Source organism: Penaeus monodon, chromosome 3, assembly GCF_015228065.2.
Source record: "Penaeus monodon isolate SGIC_2016 chromosome 3, NSTDA_Pmon_1, whole genome shotgun sequence".
In the NCBI taxonomy this organism is placed as follows: domain Eukaryota; kingdom Metazoa; phylum Arthropoda; class Malacostraca; order Decapoda; family Penaeidae; genus Penaeus; species Penaeus monodon.
Window position 1 is genome coordinate 53,219,629 of NC_051388.1, and position 7,500 is coordinate 53,227,128.

Below are 7,500 nucleotides of genomic sequence, written 5' to 3' on the forward strand. Positions count from 1 at the left end.
AAAACAGAAAGGAAAAGAAAAGAAAATATAATTACATTAATCCATTCTACGCATGCAGAAGAAACAAACAAATGCATAACTACACAAACAGAGAGCGAAAGACCCACACACACAAAAAAAAATTCATCCCAACTACCTCCCGCGCGACGCAAAAAACGCAACCATCCGGTATTTTATATGTTTATTTGATTTTCTTCTTCTCCTTTCTTTCGTAGATAACCAGAAACGCCATCACGCCCGAGAATCCGCCCACGACCCGCCCAAATAAGACCAAACGTAAGCGCGGGTGTGCCGGACAAGGAGAACGCGGTGCCATATTAGCTTCGATCAGAGTGTAAACATCAGACATGACAAAGGTTATGTCGCATTCTCCAGCCTCGTCCACATTACTCCGATAAAGGCGTGGAGTAATAAAACAGAAAAAGGAAAATAATATCACTTTGATTTTTTTTTTTTTTTTTTTTAATGTGTGGATGGATGTTGTGGTAGGTAGATAGATAGTGAAGGAGAGATATCGAGAGAGAAAGAGATATATAGATAGAGAGAAAGAAGGAGAGAGAGAGAGAGAAAGAGATATATATAGATAGGGAAAAAGAAAGAGAGAGAGAGAGAAAGAGAGAGAGAGAGAGAGAAAGAGAGAAAGAGAGAGAGCGAGAGAGAGAGAGAGAATCAGACAGACAAACAGGCAGATAAATAAATAGAGACATATATAATGAAAATAAAAAAGAAAAGAAAATCAAACACACCCCCTCTATCTAGCAACAATAGATCTACTTTATAGACAGGGGATCTTCAGCTTTTAAAAACATCGCAGGAAAGCATTGTCGTTAAGGTAATGTCTTCATTCAAATAGAATTCTTTACACACACATGTAGACACTCGCACATACACACACACACACATATATATACACATAAAAATACAAATACACATACACTCTTATATTCACAGACAGAAACGCACTCATGCACAGACATACATACGCACAGACATACACACACATACACACACACACACACACCACGCACACACAAACAAACTCACAGTCAGACCGAACCCGAAAAAGGTTTTCGAATCTCTCTCTCTCTCTCTCTCTCTCTCTCTCTTCTCTCTCTCTCTCTCTCTCTCTCTCTCTCTCTCTCTCTCTCTCTCTCTCTCTCTCTCTCTTTCTCTCTCTCTCTCTCTCTCTCTCTCTTTCTCTCTCTCTCTCTCTTTCTCTGCCTCTGTCTGTCCTATTGTCTTTCTGTCTGTTTCTTCGTCTCTCTCTCTCTCTTATCTTTTACCGCCTGATTTCTTTCTTTCTTTCTTTCTTTCTTTTTCCCTTTTTCTTCTTATACACACTACAAATCCCCGATAAACAATTAAATTCTTCAGCGAGATACGAACGCAGCGTTTACAAACAGCTGTCATTTTGCGTGTCGACGGAGAACGCGTTTCGGCGACCCGCGTAGGCAAGGCTGTCACACTTCTATGGAAGAGTCACTCTACTCGCTTCCGATGGGGAGGGGGGAAGGGGAAGGGAGGGGAGGGGGGAGAAGGGGAAGGGAGTGGAGGGAAGGGGAAGGGAGGGGAGGAGGGAAGGGGAAGGGAGGGGAGGAGGGAAGGGGAAGGGAGGGGAGGAGGGAAGGGGAAGGGAGGGGAAGGGGGAGGGAGACGGGGATGGGATTAAATGCGGAGGAAGAAGGGGAAGGGAGGGGATGGGGAGGGGGGAAGGGGAAAGGAGGGGAAGGGGATGGGGGTAGGGGAGGGAGAAAGATGGGGGGGGGGGCGAGGAAGTAAGGAGGATGGGTAAATGAATGAATGTATGAGCAGAAAAATAGAATATATTACTGGAAGCGATATATATCTTTCATGATGCTTTTATAAACAATGAAAATTTTGCTGTCCATTATTTTCGTTTTATCTCATAATCAAGCTTCTTTAAAATATAATGTTTTTCTTTCTCTCTTTCTTTCTTTCTTTCTTTCTTCTTATTTCCTTTGTTTTTTTATTGAAATTCCATAAACAAATTTCACTTCTTTCTTATTATCATTCATCATTTTTTTTTTCTTCTTCTCTTTCTTTTTATTCATCATCTTCTTCGTCTTCTCCTTTTTATTCATCATTATCATCTTCCTCTTTTTCACCACCATCATCTTCTTCTCCTTCTTTTCATTCATCATCATCACCTTCTTTCTCTTCTTCTTTCACTATTACTACTACTTCTCCTCCTCCTTCTCCATTCCTTCTTCTTCCACTCCCTCTCCTTCCTCTCCTTCTCCTACCTCTCCTTCTCCTTCCCTTTCTTCTCCCTTCTCTCTCCCTCCCTCATCCTTCACTAATTCTCAATATCATGTTTTTCTCTCCTCGCCCTCATCCCTCGGTCTCACACCTTATCACGCCCTACTTTTCCCTACAAATCGAAAGTCGACATCTCGCTCTCCCACACACACACACACACACACACACACACACACACACACACACACACACACACACACACACACACACACACAACTACGACCTTTGTACATAAACACACACACATATAGGTATGTGTGTGTGTGTGCGTGCGTGCGTGTGTGTGTGTGTGTGTGTGTGTGTGTGTGTGTGTGTGTGTGTGTGTGTGTGTGTGTGTGTGTGTGTGTGTGTGTGTGTGTGTGTGTGTGTGTGTGCGTATGTGTGTGTGTGTGTATGTGAGTATGTATTTGTGCATAAATAAAACCGAAAGAAAACCAACAAGAAACTTGTTTAATTACCTAACTTCGGGTCAAATTCCTCGCAAAGTGAGAGGACCAGCTAGCTACTTTGAAGTAACTAAAAAAAGTGTTCGTTCTGTGGTTGATTACCTATTGGCTTTGAAAACCTCTTTCTTAAACGCTGAATAAGTGTTTCTTGGACGCTACTGCGACGTTCAGTAAAATTGGCTTGAGTTTTAAGAAAAAAAAACACAGAATGAAATAGATAAGTAGATAGATAAACAAGTGAATAGATAGATACATAGATAATTTAATGGAGAGATGGATATACAAGTAAATTGATATAAGAATAAAAAGGTACATTAACAGATAGAAAATGGTATAGAAATAGATAAATAGAGAGATAAACATAATAAATTAATGAATAAGTAGATAACAATAATATAATAAAGAGATAAATAGATATAGAAACATAAATAGATAGACATAGAAACAGATAAATAGATAGACAAATACCCAACAAAGAAACAAACAAGTTAAAGAGTAAATCAACAGATAAATAAACAAATACAAAATAAGTAAATAAGTAAATCGATACATTAAGGAAACGAATGAATAATTAGGTAAATGAATAAGTGCACGAGAAAGAATTTAAAAAAAATGGCTTGTAAGAGGCTCTCTTGCACGATTGTTAATTCTCAGCCAATTGCAATCTCTGGGTCCCTCGTGCATGGTAGCGAAAATGCAACGTCATGCATGTAAGTTCAGTCGATTACCTATGAGAAGGTATTTACTCTCCTACGTGGGGGGAGGGGGAAGGGAGGAAGGGGGGTGGGGGATGGGGGATGGGGGAAGGGAGAAAGGGGAATGGGGGGAGGGGGAAGGGAGGAATGGGGGTGGGTGGGGAAGGGAGAAGGGGGGGGGTACCTACGTAGGGGTCGATAGGCATGGAACCAAACCTTTCATTTTGTGGACTTCATCACTTTCCGAGAGAAAGAGAGAGAGAGAGAGAGAGAGAGAGAGAGAAGGAAAGAAAGAAAGAAAGAGAGACAGAGAGAAAGAAGGAAAGAAAGAGAGACAGAGAAAAGGAAAGATAAAGAGAGAGAGGAAAGAAAATACAAGAAAAGAAAGAAAATAAAGTTCATCTCCCTAAGTGTCATGACCTGTTAAGTGTTAAAGTGTTGTTGCTTTGTCGTGTGATTCTTCTGTTAGAGTAAGAAGGTTATAAGTGTCTTATCCTTTTCCCTTCATGCATTTCTTTGTTTTCTTGTCTTCTTCTTCCTGTTTTTTTTTTCTCTCTCTCTTTCCTTTTCGAATTTCATGTTCTATTTTTTTTTTTTTCGTTCTCCTTGTTTTCTTTTACCTTTCTATTTTCTTTCTATATTTTTTTTTCTTTCTTTTATGTCTTTTATGTCCTTTTTTTCCCTTCCTTCTATCTCCTCTTTCCTATCTCCTAGCCGTCCTCCTCCTTCTCATTTCTCTCCTTCTCTTCTCTTCGCTTACCTTTCATCCCTCCCTCCCTTTCGTCTCCTTCCTTCATTGTCTTCTCTCTCTCCTTCCATCCTTCCAATTTTCCCTTCCTTTCCCTTCTTCCTTTTCTTATCCACGTCTTCCTTCCATCTCCTCGACTTCCCATCCTTCCCTCCCCTCCATCTCTCCTTCCCTCACTCCTTCCCTCCCATCTTCACTCCCTCTGTCCCTCCTTCCCTCTCTCCTCACCTTTATCAGTCCCTCCTTCCCTCTTCCTTCCTTTCCTCCCTCCTTCCCAGCCCTTATTTCTTCCCTCCCTCCTCCCCTCTATCAGTTCCTCCTTCTCTCTTTCAGTACCTCCTTCCCTCCTTCTCACCCTCTACCATTCCCTCCGCCCCTGTCACTCCCTCCTTCCCTCCCTCCTCCATCCTCCCCTCTCACTCCCTCCCTCCCCTCCCTCCCTCCTCCCCTCTCACTCCCCTCCCTCTCCTCCTTCCCCTCTCACTCCCTCCCTCCCTCCTCCGTCCTCCCCTCTCACTCCCTCCTCCTCCCCTCTCACTCCCTCCCTCCCTCCCCGTCCTCCCTCTCACTCCCTCCTCCCTCCTCCTCCTCCCTCCTCCCTCCTCCTCCTCCCTCCCTCCCCCCTCCCCTCCCCTCCTCTCACTCCTCCTTCCCTCCTCCGTCCTCCCCTCTCACTCCCTCCTTCCCTCCTCCCCAAATGCCTTATATGTAAACCCTCTCTGCCTTTGAGAACCTCGATGTCAATGTGGGACTTTCTCCAATGTAGAAAAAGCATGAGAATGAATTTCTTCACAATACAAGAGATGTATTTCACCGGTTCCGAATACAAACTATGTATATATATATATATATATATATATATATATATTATATATATATATATATATATATATATATATATATATATATATATATATATATATATATATATATATATATATATATATATATATATATATACATATGCCGTAATAATCGTCTAAAATACATGATATATTCGAAACCTGTTAAATACATCTCTTGTATTGTGAAGATATTCATTCTCATTCATATCTTTTCTACATTTGTCAGAATGAACACGGTTCGTTCTCTCTCTTATCAATAGTGTTATGAATGAGAAAGCGGTTCTGAGGTGAGCTGTTTATTTATTTTCGTTTTTTCATCCTTATTCTTATTCTTATTATTCTATCGTTAATGGGAATAACGCTAAATGAAAAATATAAAAATGAAAATATTATAAAAAAGAAAGAAAAAAAATATGTATATATATATGTATATATATATATATATATATATATATATATATATATATATATATATATATATATATATATATATATATATATATAAGACTGATATCAAAAGAGAAATAATAATAGAAGATAAAATATACACAAATAAAAGTTAAAAACTAAAACTGAACAACTTAATGATTAAGAATCAGAAAACTAGAAAGCAAAACACCATAAAAAAAAGGAAATTAACAAAACCTACAATAAATAAAAAATAAATAAATAAATAAATAAATAGATAAATAGATAGATAAACGAAAGAGAACAAGAATATTTCCACTCACGTTGATTTCTTTGTTTGTTGTTTTGCATAGAATTTAATTATTTGATTATTTTACCCATTCATTCTGTTTACTTATTAACTTATTTCTTAATTTGTGTTTTTATCATATTTCTTTTCTAGATCTGTCTTTTTTTTATTCCATATATATTTATTTTCCTTGTTGCTATCGTGTTTCTTTTTTTTTTCCTCTTCTTCTTATTATTATTCTTTTAGTCTTCATTTGCTAGAGAATGAATGAAAGAGAAATGAAAAGGGGAGATAAGAAAACCTGAAAAGACCGAAGCGAACGGACCGAAGTGAACGGACCGAAGTGAACGGACCGAAGTGAACGGACCGAAGTGAACGGACCGAAGTGAACGGACCGAAGCGAACGGACCGAACGGACCGAAGTGAACGGACCGAAGTGAACGGACCGAAGTGAACGACAAGTGAACGGACCGAAGTGAACGGACCGAAGTGAACGGACCGAAGCGAACGGACCGAAGTGAACGGACCGAAGTGAACGGACCGAAGTGAACGGACCGGAAGGACGAGTGAACGGACCGAAGTGAACGGACCGAAGTGAACGACGGACGAACGGAACGGACCGAAGTGAACGGACCGAAGTGAAAAGACCGAAGCGAACGGACCGAAGTGAACGGACCGAAGTGAACGGACCGAAGTGAAAGAAAACGACCGAAGCGAACGGAGACCGAAGTGAACGGATCGAAGCGAGAACGGACCGAAGTGAACAAAAAGACACGAAGCGAACGGACCGAAGTGAACGGACCGAAGTGAACGGACCGAAGCGAACGGACCGAAGTGAACGGACCGAAGTGAAAAGACCGAAGCGAACGGACCGAAGTGAACGGACCGAAGTGAACGGACCGAAGTGAACGGACCGAAGTGAACGGACCGAAGTGAACGGACCGAAGCGAACGGACCGAAGAGAACGGACCGAAGTAAACGGACCGAAGTGAACGGACCGAAGTGAACGGACCGAAGTGAACGGACCGAAGCGAACGGACCGAAGTGAACGGACCGAAGTGAACGGACCGAAGCGAACGGACCGAAGTGAACGGACCGAAGCGAACGGACCGAAGTGAACGGACCGAAGCGAACGGACCGAAGTGAACGGACCGAAGCGAACAGACTAATAGTAAGTTATCAACCCCTTTTTATTTCAACAAACCATCTCATTTCAGTTTTCATTTCAAAGCAACGGCATTTCTTCCTCAGTCTCGCCAATCGCCGCAGAAATGTTTGTTTAATAATTACCCCTTTCCTCCCTCTTCTTTCTCCTTCATCTTCTATTTCCCCTCCTCCTCTTCCTCCTCCCCCATTTCCCCTCTGCCTTCTCCTCTCTTCCTCCTCCTCCTCCTCCTCCTATTTCCTCTCCACCTCCCATTTCCCCTCTTCCTCCTGTTTCCCCTCCTCTTCTCCCATTTCCCTTCCCTCCTCCTCCTCCTCCTCCTCCTCCTCCTCCTCCTCTTCTTCTTATTTCCCCTTCTCCTCCTCCTCCCCTCCTCCACTCCCCCCCTTCATACGAGGCAGTGATTAACATGTATTTGCATACTGACCGATCATTGCCTCGCGCCGGTTAGGTGGGGCAGAGTTAATAACTGTGTCATATATTAGAACCAAAATTAAGAGAAAGAAAAGAGAGAGAGAGAGTGAGAAAGAAAGAAAGAGCGAGCGAGCGAGAGAGAGAGAGAGAGAGAAAAAAGATAGTGCCGATATTATAACCTTGAAGATCTTCCACTCCTAAAAGAGGAAG